The sequence below is a fragment of the Peromyscus eremicus genome, chromosome 8a (assembly GCF_949786415.1).
Source record: "Peromyscus eremicus chromosome 8a, PerEre_H2_v1, whole genome shotgun sequence".
NCBI classification, from domain to species: domain Eukaryota; kingdom Metazoa; phylum Chordata; class Mammalia; order Rodentia; family Cricetidae; genus Peromyscus; species Peromyscus eremicus.
Window position 1 is genome coordinate 101,893,170 of NC_081423.1, and position 12,951 is coordinate 101,906,120.

The window sequence follows — 12,951 nt, forward strand, 5'->3', positions numbered from 1 at the left end:
CTCATGCCCTCAGAAGTCCCTCATGTTAGTGTGGGGTTCCCCGCTTTCATGTGGGTCTGTCCTTTTGTTCTCTGACTGAGGCTCTGCTTATGATGGTTACACAGGTGCTTGGTGTTATAGGTACTAGCATGGGGCCATAATAAAAGAGAAATGATAAGAAGCTCTGTTCCTCTGAATGTTTAAAATACTGCAGACTGTCTGATACAGAACAGGGCTGCCCACGTGGCCTTTCTGAAACAGCCAGATTATAGTTCCACTCTAACCTTGTTGTTTTAATTTCTAATGGTCTTATAATAATAATAAAAAAAAAAACGGAGCCAGATATTGGGGTGAAATCTGAAAGATCAGAGACACAGAACAAGCCACATCCAACTTCACCTCACCAACTCCTCGACGATCCTGTTTCCATCAATCCTCAGACTGAAAGCCTCTGAGTCCTCAGAGGGTCTGAAAGGGTCTCAGCTGAACTGCTTTAGTTCCTGTTTCCTCATACCTTATATACCTTTCTCCGCGCTGCCATCACTTCCTGGGATTAAAGGAGTGTGTGCTTCCCTGACTGGGATTAAAGGAGTGTGTGCTTCCCTGACTGGGATTAAAGGCATGTGCCACCACTGCTTGGCTCTGTTTCCAGTGTGGCCGTGATCTGTGGCCGTGAACTCACAGAGATCCAAATGGATCTCCGCCTCCCGAGTGATAGGATTAAAGGTGTGTGCTACCACACTGTCTGACCCCTATGTCTAATCTAGTGTCTGGCTCTGTCCTCTGATCCTCAGGCAAACTTTATTAGGGTACACAATATATCACCACAAACCTCATCTTCTTTAACTTCAGGTTGGTCTTTAATGGTCTTCTGTGTCTTACCTCCAGCCATGTTAGTGGGCAAACCCATTCTAGAAATAGCCAGGGTGTGCACAGTGTGAGAACCTGTATTCCCTCTTGCTCAAAGCCTGCTAAGGTCCCTGAGAAGTATATCCCTCTCCTGATTTCTCTGCTTCTGAAATAGTATCTCATGACTCTAAACCTGGCCTGCATTTGACTCCTCTCAACTCATCCTGATTTGTGTCAGAAGTATAGAAAACTTGGGGAGGTTTTTGGGACCCCATATTTTCCAAAATTACTAGATGATTGTTTTCCAAGTTGTGATACACAGGAGTATATGTGAAAATATCCAAGGCCTGAATTTATTAAAGTATATGAGAAAAACAAATCTACCTTATGGATTGCCTAGGAAAGTGCTTTCCTTGTGTGTGAGGGAACCAACTCCCGATCCTGTGCCAAGAGCAGTGCTGCCGTGCCTGCAGGAAAAAGACAGAGCTGCATGCACACTGATGGCACCCATCTCCCATGCCCATAGTAAGTGGAAAATACAGTAGGATGTGTTTTCCATGTGTGGCAAACTTTGAATATAAATGCATAAAGAAGCATAAAACTCTGGGGTTGAGGGTATGGATTGAGACACAGTCAGTGTACACAAGGCCCTGGGTTTGATTCCCCAGCGTTGCCCAATAAAAGAAGAAAAATGACTCTAGTTTCAGCTGAATAGCAAAGTGGAACTTGAAACAGGGGAAGGAACAATAGCACCATGGGGTTCTGACTTTTCTATATGTAAAAATTACAAAAATGTGTGTGTGTGTGTATTTTATTACAGAAATGCAGCATGTAAAATATATCTATAGCTCACTAATAGTCATCAAAATGCAGTGAGGACCACTACATGCAGTTCGAGGCTAGTGTTTCCTCTTGGGTTTTAAATCACCATCTAAGCTTAAGGGTACACTCATTTACAAACAGTGGATGACATGGAAAAGTAGTGCCTCATCAGTGGGTGCCAGCAGGGCACATGGGAGGCTCAGTAATTCCTCTGCCTCCTTGGTCTTAACAGAACAGTTTGGAAACCAAAGCATGATCCACAGCAGAGTGGGGCTGTTGGTAGACAGTGGGTCTGGGTGGTGGGTAAGCAAGCTGCCCTTAGCCAGACACATAGAAAGTCAGTTGGCCTGGTACAGACCCAGTAGAAAGAGGTAGAGGCCTCTGGTGTCACCAGGACCCTTCTCAGTTATAGTGTGACGAACTGTGCCGTCTTCCTTAACAGTTTAGTGTAGAAGAGTGTGACCTAGGAGCACATAAGTGGTGATAGGACCCATGGATGGGATGGTGACACATGGACACATGTCCCCTTTGTGTCTGTTGTGTTCTTACTGCTCACAAATGTTATACGCATGTCATCAGGGACCACAGTGATGCTGCTGCTGAGAGTGGGGATCAGAGCAACAGACAAGGGCTGGGCAATGTAGAGTCACGTGCTCACCAGAAAGTCCCGGCATTCGTTCCTGTATCGGGGCTGTGGAAGACAAATAGATTATGCACTCCCCAGAAAGTCTTTCTGGTATGTCCCCGCCCTTGGCTCAAGTCCTTTCTGGAGCCTCAGAGGCAGAGTAATGCTGGAGCTCTTCCCAGGGCTGGTATAAAGGAAGAGTGGTGGGACCCTGTGACCCAGCCACTTTATCCCTGGGGCTTTACTCTTGAAAAATGAAACCTGAGGCTAAAGCGGTGGCTCAGTGGTTAAGAGCACTGGCTGCTCTTGCAGAGGACCAGGGTTTGCTTCCCAGTACTCATATGGCAGCTCACAACTGCCTATAACTGGTATGTGGTATACATACAAACAAGCAGGCACACATACATACACATAAAGTATAATAAATATTTCTTGAAAAAGAAGAATGAAACTTGCAGAATAACTCAAATGGAGATACATGGAGATACAAAACGCTGTCAGCAAGAAAAGAGATATAGCACGCACAACACAGGTAGTTGCAGAAGCCAGTCTCTAAGAATGGGGTGGGAGAGCAAGTAGGGTCAGCTCAGGACTATGGTGAGTGACCTGAGGGACTAGTGAGGAGGTGTCCTGCCTGTGGCCCCATAGAGCCTTCATATGTTAAAGCCATAGAACTCACACCAAAAGAAGTCAGTTTGCTATGTAACAGGGGAAAAAATGAAGTTAACCTAAATGTGGAGGCAGGTAGCAATGCCCTAAGAGGATATTGGCCAGAATTGCTGGGGGCATAGCAGAGGCGGCAGCTGCTGTGGTCGAGGACCAGACAAGAAGCAAAGCCCAGAGTAGATCAGGGCCTGGGAAAAGTGGTTTCTTCTGCTTCATGGGCAAGTCATTTCTCATTCACTATTAGAACTGGCCAGTGAGGGTTAACAAGCAACAGTGGGCATCCTTCTGCCCAGACAGAAAGGACTAGCAATTCTATCAGGCATCACTTTCCCGCTACCGGCTTTTCTTGTCCTTCCCACCCTGCCCTAGCATTTCTGCTTTCCCAGCCAGCAGAGTGGCTCTTAGGCATCTAGAGGTGAACTCAGAGGGTCCTCTCTCCTCCCCCTCCTGTGACAAGCAGTGATAAAAAGTCGGTCATGCTAAAATACTAGGTGTGGTGTTTAGTTGATTTTTTATGTGTTTTTGTAGTTCTTGCATGTCTGTATATGTACCTTGTGAATGCCTGGGGCTGGCAGATTGCAGAATATAGTGCAAATCCCTTGTAACTAAAGTCACAAGCAGTTGTTAGGTTGCTGTGTGGATGCTGGGAACAAACCCCAGGTCCTCTGGAAGAGCCGCCAGTGCTCTTCACCCCTGAGCCATCTCCAGTGCTTGGTTCGCTTGTCTGTTGTTAAGTTAAAGAAGACAAATGTGACGTGTTGTCATGAGGGTGGTCAGGTTTCAGAACACACCTGTCTGGGAGGAGCTGTGCTGAGAGAACATGGACATTGGGTGTTGTGTGACACCACCATGCAATGTTGAGAACCTGTGAATCCAGGCCTAGTGTGAAGCAGAAATGATGATTTCCGAGAAGACTTTGTGGAAGAAAGTTTATTGCGATTGATTTAACAAGTCTTAAGTGCTGCAGTCATCACTGTACGTGTGTTTGAGGTGTTGACTTGGAACTGAGTCACAGGGAGCGTCTATTTTAGTTGAAACCGGCACAAATCAACATTTGCCGTTTGAAACACTATACTGCTGCTCTCTCTTGTAGCTTGGCAAGGGTTAAATTAATGTGAATGGGTGAATCATATTTATATTTTTATGCTAGGACAAATTACAAACTTGAGAATTACACCACCCTCGGAGAAAGGCTGATGCACAGCCCCAAAGCCACCAGCTACAGCCACTAGATCGAGTTCTGAGATGATACGTGTTTTTTCACCTTTGCAGTTCGCTTGCCATTTAAAAGAAAAGGTTTTAGACCTTGTCCCTATTATATTACAGTCCTATAAGAAGGTTTGATTTCTAGGAAGCTGATAGCACATTCCTCGGATGGGTCCTGCACAACCTCATTTCGTCCACTCTATTATTATCTGAATGTCTCCTTAAAACTTTCCCATTTGGGTTCCTGTGAGTTCCACAGCTTGCAGCCTGCTGAAGCTGTTCACGCAGGAATCTCTGCATTGCCCACCTGGTATCTCCATATGCTGCACATGGGGTGCCCTGCCTGGGGCATGCTGGCTGGCAGTGTTAACCTGTGCCTCAGTGCAGGCAGCCCTGCTGGGAGGTTGGTAGCATTGCTATGGCTCGAGAACACTTGCCTAGCGTGGACAAGGCCCTGGGCTCTACACCACTGCAACACATGCACTGCCACAAAGCAGAACATAGAAAAGAGGTTTGTGTTCGCTTACCATTCTGGAAACACAAGGTCATGGAGCCACATCTAGTGAGGTCTTGCTGGAAAGGTCTCTAGACTATGCAGTATATAACATGATAAGACAGGAAGAGTATGTGTATGGTTACTATATGTGTCTCCTTTTGAAGTCCCCCGAATTCAACTGTAGGCTCCACCCACTGACCTCATCTAATCCTAAACCCCTCCAGCAGCCCGTTGACCTGCACACCAGATTGGATTCAGTTTTTGTCCTCTTTGTACCTCAAAATAGGGGCTGATGTCAATCCTTGAAACTTTGGAGGATGCACTATAGGCATATCCAAACCATAGAACATCCTTCTTCAAGATGTGAAAGATTAAGGGAAATGTAACACAGAGTGGAGGGTCATAGAGACCATGAGCCCTAGGACATGTTGTGAGTAGGAACTGCTCTCCTGCTGCTGCTGCTACTGCTGTACCCAGTGCTCCAGAATCAGGTGTCTCCATGATGGTTATTCTGGAGGTCACAGCCCACTGGTTTCCCACGTATAGTGGCCCCTTGCTTCATCATACATCTGAGCACAAGCTGTACAGGCAGAATGTTGGGACCCGTTGGCTGAGGATGAGTCTCTCCAATATCCCAAGAGTGTACTTGTCACCAGCATGCTAGTGGGCAGCATGCCCTGGCACGGGAGCCCAGGGACACTTTCCTGGAAGTAGGACCAGGGAGCCAAGTTCCTTTATTCCAATCCTGAGAGCATGAGCAGGCTCCACTATGCTTGGAATATTCCCTAGACTGTCAGTCCACTTCTCTTGCACAAGGTACCCAGGAAAGAAGGTCTCTACGGGTCAGGCCTGCACACATAACAACACAGTGCCAGCTGAGCCAGTTGGCTCCAGAGCACCAGAACATTTAAAAAGCCTTTTAATATTATTGTCTTTAAAACTCTGCTAAAATGAAGTGATCATAGAATAGTTACTTGCTACTCTGTTGAACGGTCAGCACTTAAATTGGTTGAGGTCTGATTCCAAGTGCCTAGGACTGCCCATCACCTCAGAGCCCTCTTGTCCCAGGTATGAGCAACGGATGGGTTTACGCAGTACACTGAGGGATACATATTCACCCCAGCTGCCTTCTTGGCTGTGCTCAAAATCCCAAGGAGCAAAAGCCCAGCCTTCCCACCCAGGCAGCATGAGTGTTCTCTTAAAAAATGTATAAATAGCTGATGGTTTGAGAACCATGGAATATTTCAAAATATATAAATTTTTGAGTAGTTGAGAGATTCTAATAAAAACATTTGCACGATATTGACAAAGCTGTCAGGGGAGTTGCTGGGTAAGGTTTGTATAATTGGCTGAGTGACATACATGGTCATGTGCCCCTGCTCACAGTGGCTAGTCTGCTTTTTCAGAGAGGTGGAGCTCTGGGTTTTCCAAATCTCATTTGCATTAAAGCTGACAGGGAATCAATCACCATCTTGACTCCAGGGCCTGACGAATTCCTGGGTGGTTATGATATAGTGTCTACCCTGTGTTTTCTCCACGTACAATGTGGCCTTCATGCAGAGTATGAACACCTCCCCATGAGTTCTTGTGTGTTCTGACCTTGGATCCAAATTAATTGGTGGGATAAATTGTTTCAGTTACAGTTATCAGAGCAAACAGCGATGGGCTGTCTGTTCAGTTCCTTGGTTTCAGTCCATTTACTCTGTAGCTGCTCATTATTCTGAACAAAATCCTGAGCTCTGTGGATTAGTGAGAGACCGGAGAGGAAAGCCCTGAGCATCAGTGTTCCTAAGGAAGCCTGAATGCACCCTAGAAAGACATGGTTTGAGGATCTGGAGCTATGAAGAGCTTACAGGGATAAATGGATGATAGCAAACGCCTAACAGCACATCAGCACAACATTAGCGGGGCTTTAGTTAGATCTGCAATTGATTTTTTTTCCTGGCCTTTTAAGGATTCTAAACATTCATTTGTATACAGTCTTATAATTCATTCAGCTCACACATGGGAAGTCCTTTCTGTTAACACCTGTGTCACACTGTGAGTGTGACTTTGGTTCTGGCCCACTTGGCCAATATGGCAAAGTTACTCTGCACAGATGGGCTGAGACAACAGGCCTCTGGCTGCATGTGTTTTCTTTGTGATAAAAGATCCCAGAGGGAGGGCTGGAGAGATGGCTCAGAGGTTAAGAGCACTGCTTGTTCTTCCAAAGGTCCTGAGTTCAATTCCCAGCAACCACATGGTGGCTCACAACCATCTGTAATGAGATCTGGTGCCCTCTTCTGGCCTGCAGGTGTACATGCAGACAGAACACTGTATACATAATAAATAAATAAATCTTTAAAAAAAAAAAAAAAAAAAAGATCCCAGAGGGAAATGGACATCTCCCTTGGTGCACCTCTCCCTGGTGCCTGCTGTAAGCAACTGAGTAGCAGTTGCACACATATGCTTTGCCTGTGTGTCCTGCCTGCCACTCATACTTCTTTCTTACACCAACCACCATGTTGTGCCCAGGCCTCCGGGGCCAGGGTGCTTCCAGATCAGAGCCTTGGCTGTCAGGGCAGCATTTCACTGAACCTTGAGCTGTGGCCCCATGAGAATTGTAGCACCCACTGCAGGTGGGAGCCCCTGAAGTCTCCACAGGCCTTTTGTGCTCTTAGGAAGCCGGTTTGTTCTTTCTCATTTGGTGTTGGGGATGGAAGCCAGGACTTCATATATACCAAGCAGGAGTTATACCATGGAGCTGCACTGCTGGGTGGAGATGGTGGGGACCAGGGTCAGTTTCCACAGGTTGCCTTACTGCTGTGTTCCAGATATGGTTTCTCAGGACACCATTGTGGCTCTACTGTAGCCTTAGCAATTACCTGCAGATGCCACAAGGCACGTGTGGTGGGTGTTCCGTTAACTTTAGCATCTTAAAGCTGGGGAAGGTATCTGTTTTCCACTAAGCTGCTGTGTCTGGAAGGAAGAGCGAACTTCCTCGAGCCCCCTCCACTGATTCTAATTATCTGTGCTCACCTATTGCCTGATGAATAAGCCTGTTGCTGCCGCAGTGCATATTTATATTCTAAATCCTTTGAGAGAGTGGCAGTAAGATCCATGCTTGCAAATTAAGGGACATTTTTCAGCCCTGAAACAAAGTAATGAAACGCTTAAACAGTGCTAGAAATATTAGGGTTCTCAGAAAGCTCCAGGGATCCTACAGATGCTGAACCTGTTCCAGGAGGCTGTTAGTTAGTATTCTGATCACTAGAGGCACAAAGTGTACAAAAAATTATTCATGATTAACATCGATTGTGTAAACACCGTACTCTAAAGAGCTAACGGCCATGTCTGGAGCAACACAGCAGCCAGTGGTGTTCCCACTGCTTCAGAGGCTGCAGGCCACTTAGCCTCCAGGTGTCCACTGCCCTAGGGTGGGCTCGATTCTGCATTTAAAACTTCATGGCTTTTATCACATTCTAAAATAGCGTTTGCAGAATACCTGCTATGTATCCTGTCCTGTGTTGAGGGCTTTGTATATATCACCTTCCCTTTTTTTGGGGGGGGGGGTTGTTTGTTTGTTTTTTCAAGATAAGGTTTCTATCACATTTCTAAAGGGCCCTTTGAGGGTGAGTATTGTCACCCACCTTTTAAGAGCCAGCAGAGTGGGTGTGTCCGGCAGTTCACCTCAGTGGGCATCTGAGCCGCGTCTTGTCCTTCCCTCAGCATCCTCACTCAGGAAGGTGTGTGGGCTGCCCAGATAAACTCATAACATGGACTAGTTTTAAAAAGTAATCATTAAAAGATACAGGCTTGGTTTTAAAAGTATGGTTTTTTTTTTCCAGTGCAGTTGTAACATTTGTTTATGGTGAAAAATCAGCAATTGATCAGCATGCATGGATCACCAATCCTCTGAGAAATCAGCAATTGATCAGCATGCTCAGGTCATGATCCTCTGAGTTACAGCTCACTGGTGCTGGTTTAGGCTGGATCAGGGGAAACAAATACCCAGGGCCTGCACAATGGAGAGGAAGCCAATAGCTAGAGGGAGTGTTGGAACACTAACAGACAGAAAATTGGATCTCTGCCTGCCACCCCGAGGCCTCGCCCACCCAGTTGCCTGTGTCCATCACCTCATCTCCAGGTGGTCACTCCTGCCCTGGTATCTTTTATTCAAATTCCTGTAAAGGCAGAGGGCAGGTGAAAGGTGAAAGGTGCCAATCACCTCTGTGCTTGACACACCACTCCTACAAGGAGTTCCGTGGTTTGTTCTGATGGACAAGCACAGAAGGAGACTCGGTACTGCAGTGACGTCAGAGATGAGTCTTGGGAAAGGATGTATGGAGGCTGCCATGGGGGCGCCTACATACAGCACGCATTGCTTCCATTTTCTTCACTGTGGTACCAAAATACTGGCCTTTGTCGTCAAAACAAAGGCCTGCATGCCTCAGCACGGTGCATATCAGTCTCTCGCTGTGGCACTGACTTCATTTCTGCCCAGCTCAAGAGTTTGGGTCCTAAGGAAACCAAGTGTGCTGGGAGGCAGCATTTTCTCATTGAGTATAGCTACCAGACAGCATAGTAAGGCCACAGCGAGGCAGACCTTGTGCCTCACCTGGAACGCTTGACCCACCTTTCTGGTGGCAATTCCTGTTTAAGCCTTGACTCCTGAGCGTAGCTGTTGCCTGGGAAGCTGCCGGTCACTGCAGTCACATGGCTGTGAAAACTAGCCTCTCTTCAGCTGATACCTGTACCAGACACACACACACACACACACACACACACACACACACACACATCCCCCCCTTTGTCTGTACACAGTGCTGTTACCCTCCAGAGTTAGTTCGATTACATTAACCACGTTCAGACCTTCTGATGACCCTTGTTCCTTCTTGTACCTCAGAGCTCCCATTTGAGCTCATTTTTCTTTACTTTTAGTGCACATCTGCTGGTGAAAAAATTCTGTCTTGTTTGAAAATGTTATAATTTCCCCTATATTTGTTTTCATGATTTTAGATCAACATTATCAAGAGACTATCAATAAAATACCCGGAGTTAACTATGATTTGATGAACTTTGACAGATGTACAGTCTCCTGGAACCACTGCTACCAGCAGGGTGGGTCTGTGATGTTCTTACCTCACCCTTCCCCACTAACCCTCCTGTCCCCCAAGCCCAGGTCATCTTGGGTCTGCCTTCCCATGTGCTGGAGTTGGCTTTTCCAGAATTTGGTGGAAGTGGAGCTCTTGGAAGTGTGTGGGTTCTTTGGTAGGTGTAGCCTTTGACATTCACGCAGGCTTGGTTCATTGGTGCTGTGATCCTTCACTGCAAGTCACATCCTAGTCTGTGTCCGTTGGTTTCACCCGCTGGTGGATCATTTTGGTTGTTATGCTACAGTCAATCATCTGTGGTCACGTGTGGAAATGTATATTTATTTCACCTGGATAAATAACTGTGTGTGGAATGGCTGGTGATGTGGTAGGTGTGCATTTAATACTATAAAATAAATCACCTGGCTGTTTTCTATCATGGTGGACCATCCTTGCAAGTGTGTGAGTGTACTACCATTCTGGGTGCGTGTCCATTCTTGGTGACCTGCATCGTCCATAGTCAGAGCCTTGTATTGTTAACAATTTTGGAAAGTCTGTAGCTTGTGTTTTGGTCTTCAAAGCAATCCTTCAAAGGGAAGCTTTTCATTCTGATGAGATCTGACTTTATAGCCTTTTCTCCTATAATTTGTGATTTCTGTGTCCCACACAAAAAGTCTTTGCCTGACTCTCCCAGGGCCATTGACCTTTCTTCCTAAAAGTTTTACAGTTTTAACTTTTCTTTAAGTTTATGCTCCATCTTAGGTTAATTTTTGTGTATTGTGTTCAGTACTGTTCAAAGTTCTTCTTCCTGTCTGGTCATCAAATTTCAGATCATGGACAGGTGATCTGTGGTGTGAAACTCCACTTTGTTGATCTGTGTCTGCCCTTTTGTCTGTATCACTATCTTCATCAGTGTAACTGTAGTTTAAGGCTTGTGTTTTGGTTTTAGGTAGTGAAGCCAGAGATCAGCATTGGATTTTTTCATTAGTAACTTTCCACTTTAATCTTTGAGATAGTCATTGACTGGAGCTCCCCATGCCGGTTGGCTAGCTAGCTGGCAAGACTCTGGGATCTGCTGCTGCTACTACTGCCGCCGCCTCCTCCCCCTCCCCCTCCCCCTCCCCCTCCCCCTCCCCAGCAGTGGAGTTACAGATGGGCATTGCTGTACCCAATTTTTATATGGGTGTGGGACAGGATGGGGGCGGGGGTCCAAACTCAGACTTCATGCTTGTAAAGCAATTGCATTACTCCCTGAGCCATCTCCTCGCCCCCTCTTGTGTGATTGAGAACTGTGTCTTCCTCTTGTTGCTAGTTGTGGTGTTGAGTTTCAGGAGTTTGGGGTGCTACATGTGGCTGGGCTGCAGGCATCCGGCATTGCACCTCCTTGTATTTGAGCCTGCTGTGTCCTTCCCATGGCTCTTCTGAAGAGAGCCATATTGAGTGTGATGGCTGTTTGCACATCTAGTTCAGCAGCTCCTATATGCCAACCATCTCTGATTTATTGACCTCTTCTCATCTGACTTAGGCAGTAAAGTATGCCCTGAGTGGTCCTCACAAGGAGGGAGGGAGCTGAGCATGGGAAAGGTGGGAGTCCAGAGCGGAACAGGAGCTTGACACCAAGGCCTGTACTTTCAGCCATGCTGTCCTCTAACCTGCCCTGCTCTTCTGACTGGTGGTGTCCTAGTTATTCACATAGATATTCACTGTGCTTCACTGTACTTCTCTAGTACTGAATTGGTCTTCTGATATCACTGTCATGTGAGGACTACTTTTTCCTTGGTGCTTTGTAGTTTTAACTGTACAGGTCTTGTGTTCTTTTTATTAGTGTCAGAATTTTTAAGTGTGTGGTTGCATATAGAAATGAATGCGTTTTGTACAGTGGCCTTGTTTCCTCTAGATTTGCTAAACTGACTTACTAGCTCTGGTAGTTGTTTTGCAGATTCCATAAGATCTGTATTTATAATTATGTCATGTGCTGGTACATAGAGTTTGGCTTCTTCCTTTCCAATTTGTGCATCTCTTGTTTCTTTTTCTTATTTTATTGAACTGTCTAATGCCTCTAGTACCGTGTTAAATGGAAAGAGTGAAGCTGGGCGTCCAAGCTCTGCTCCCAAGGGTCAGTGAAGGAGAAACAGTCTGTGTTATGTTGTTAACACAATGTGAGCTGTGGGTGTTTTGTGGCTAGCCACTGTCAGGTTCCCTCGCCGTCACAGATGGGTGTTGAAATCTGATGTTTCCTGCATCTGCTGAGGAGGCAGAAGGAAAGCTGTGGTTGCTAGGGTTTGATTATTCCCCCTTTGTTCTGTTAATGCCCTGTGTTGCTGTTGAATGTTCAGACAGATCTCAGCCTCCTCTGACTGACTGACCATCAGCCTGTGTTGCCCTTTTGCATGTTGCTCTCTTCAAACGAGATTTTTGAAGATTTGTACACTTACTCTTCACCCTTGGGGCACAGCCACATCTCACTAACCTCAGCTTAGACTGACCCTTTCAAGTGAGTTCCTGCTTGATAGTTCCAGGCCTTAGAGGCCTGCCTGCTGCTGCCATGCTTGTCTTTTTGTTTGATTGATTGGTTGGGGTTGGGGGTGGGGACGAGGTGTCTCTTTGACCTATACTACATATGTGGCCTTCCCTTAAACAGTTTTCTCTCACCATTTTTAAGGTTTCTCCTCTTAGGTTGAGATGGTTGTACCTTGATGTGTCCACACGGACGTTCTTTGTGGTTATTCTGCTTTGTGTTTCTGTCACTTCCTGGCCTGGGTGCTGTGGGCTGAATTATGTGCACTGTGATAACAGCTTTTCAGTGCTGTGTGTTTAGTGGGGGTAGGGGGGCAGTGCCAGTACAGCATTGGAAACCACAGCTCCTGAGACTGTCCATGGGTCACAATGTAAACCGCAGATTCCTGACCATTTGGCATCTGTGAGCAGCTAGAGTTGTGGGAAGGGATGACAGGGCATGTGGTTTGTGGTCTGATTTGGCTTAGGAGATTGTTAACTGATGAAAAATATTTTTACAAGTCTCATAAACACCCACTGTCCAGCAAATTAGCTCCAGGCTTCAGGCTCTGCCCTTATAGCCCTGAATCATTAGGAGAAAATGCGTGTGCAGCCTTGTGTCCATGCTTCAGTGCAGTGCTCTTGATGGGACTCTGTGTGCATCTGTACACATGCACACGTCTGTGAACCAATGCAGGAGCTTTTACCTTACTGAAGATTTAACCATTATGTACTGACCC

General features: G+C 46.2%; 1 protein-coding gene across 2 annotated transcripts in view; it reads left to right on the forward strand.

Moving 5' to 3' along the window:
• Rptor (regulatory associated protein of MTOR complex 1) overlaps positions 1–12,951 on the forward strand; it is a 350,353-nt gene that overhangs the window by 209,200 nt on the left and 128,202 nt on the right. The window lies entirely within an intron of this gene.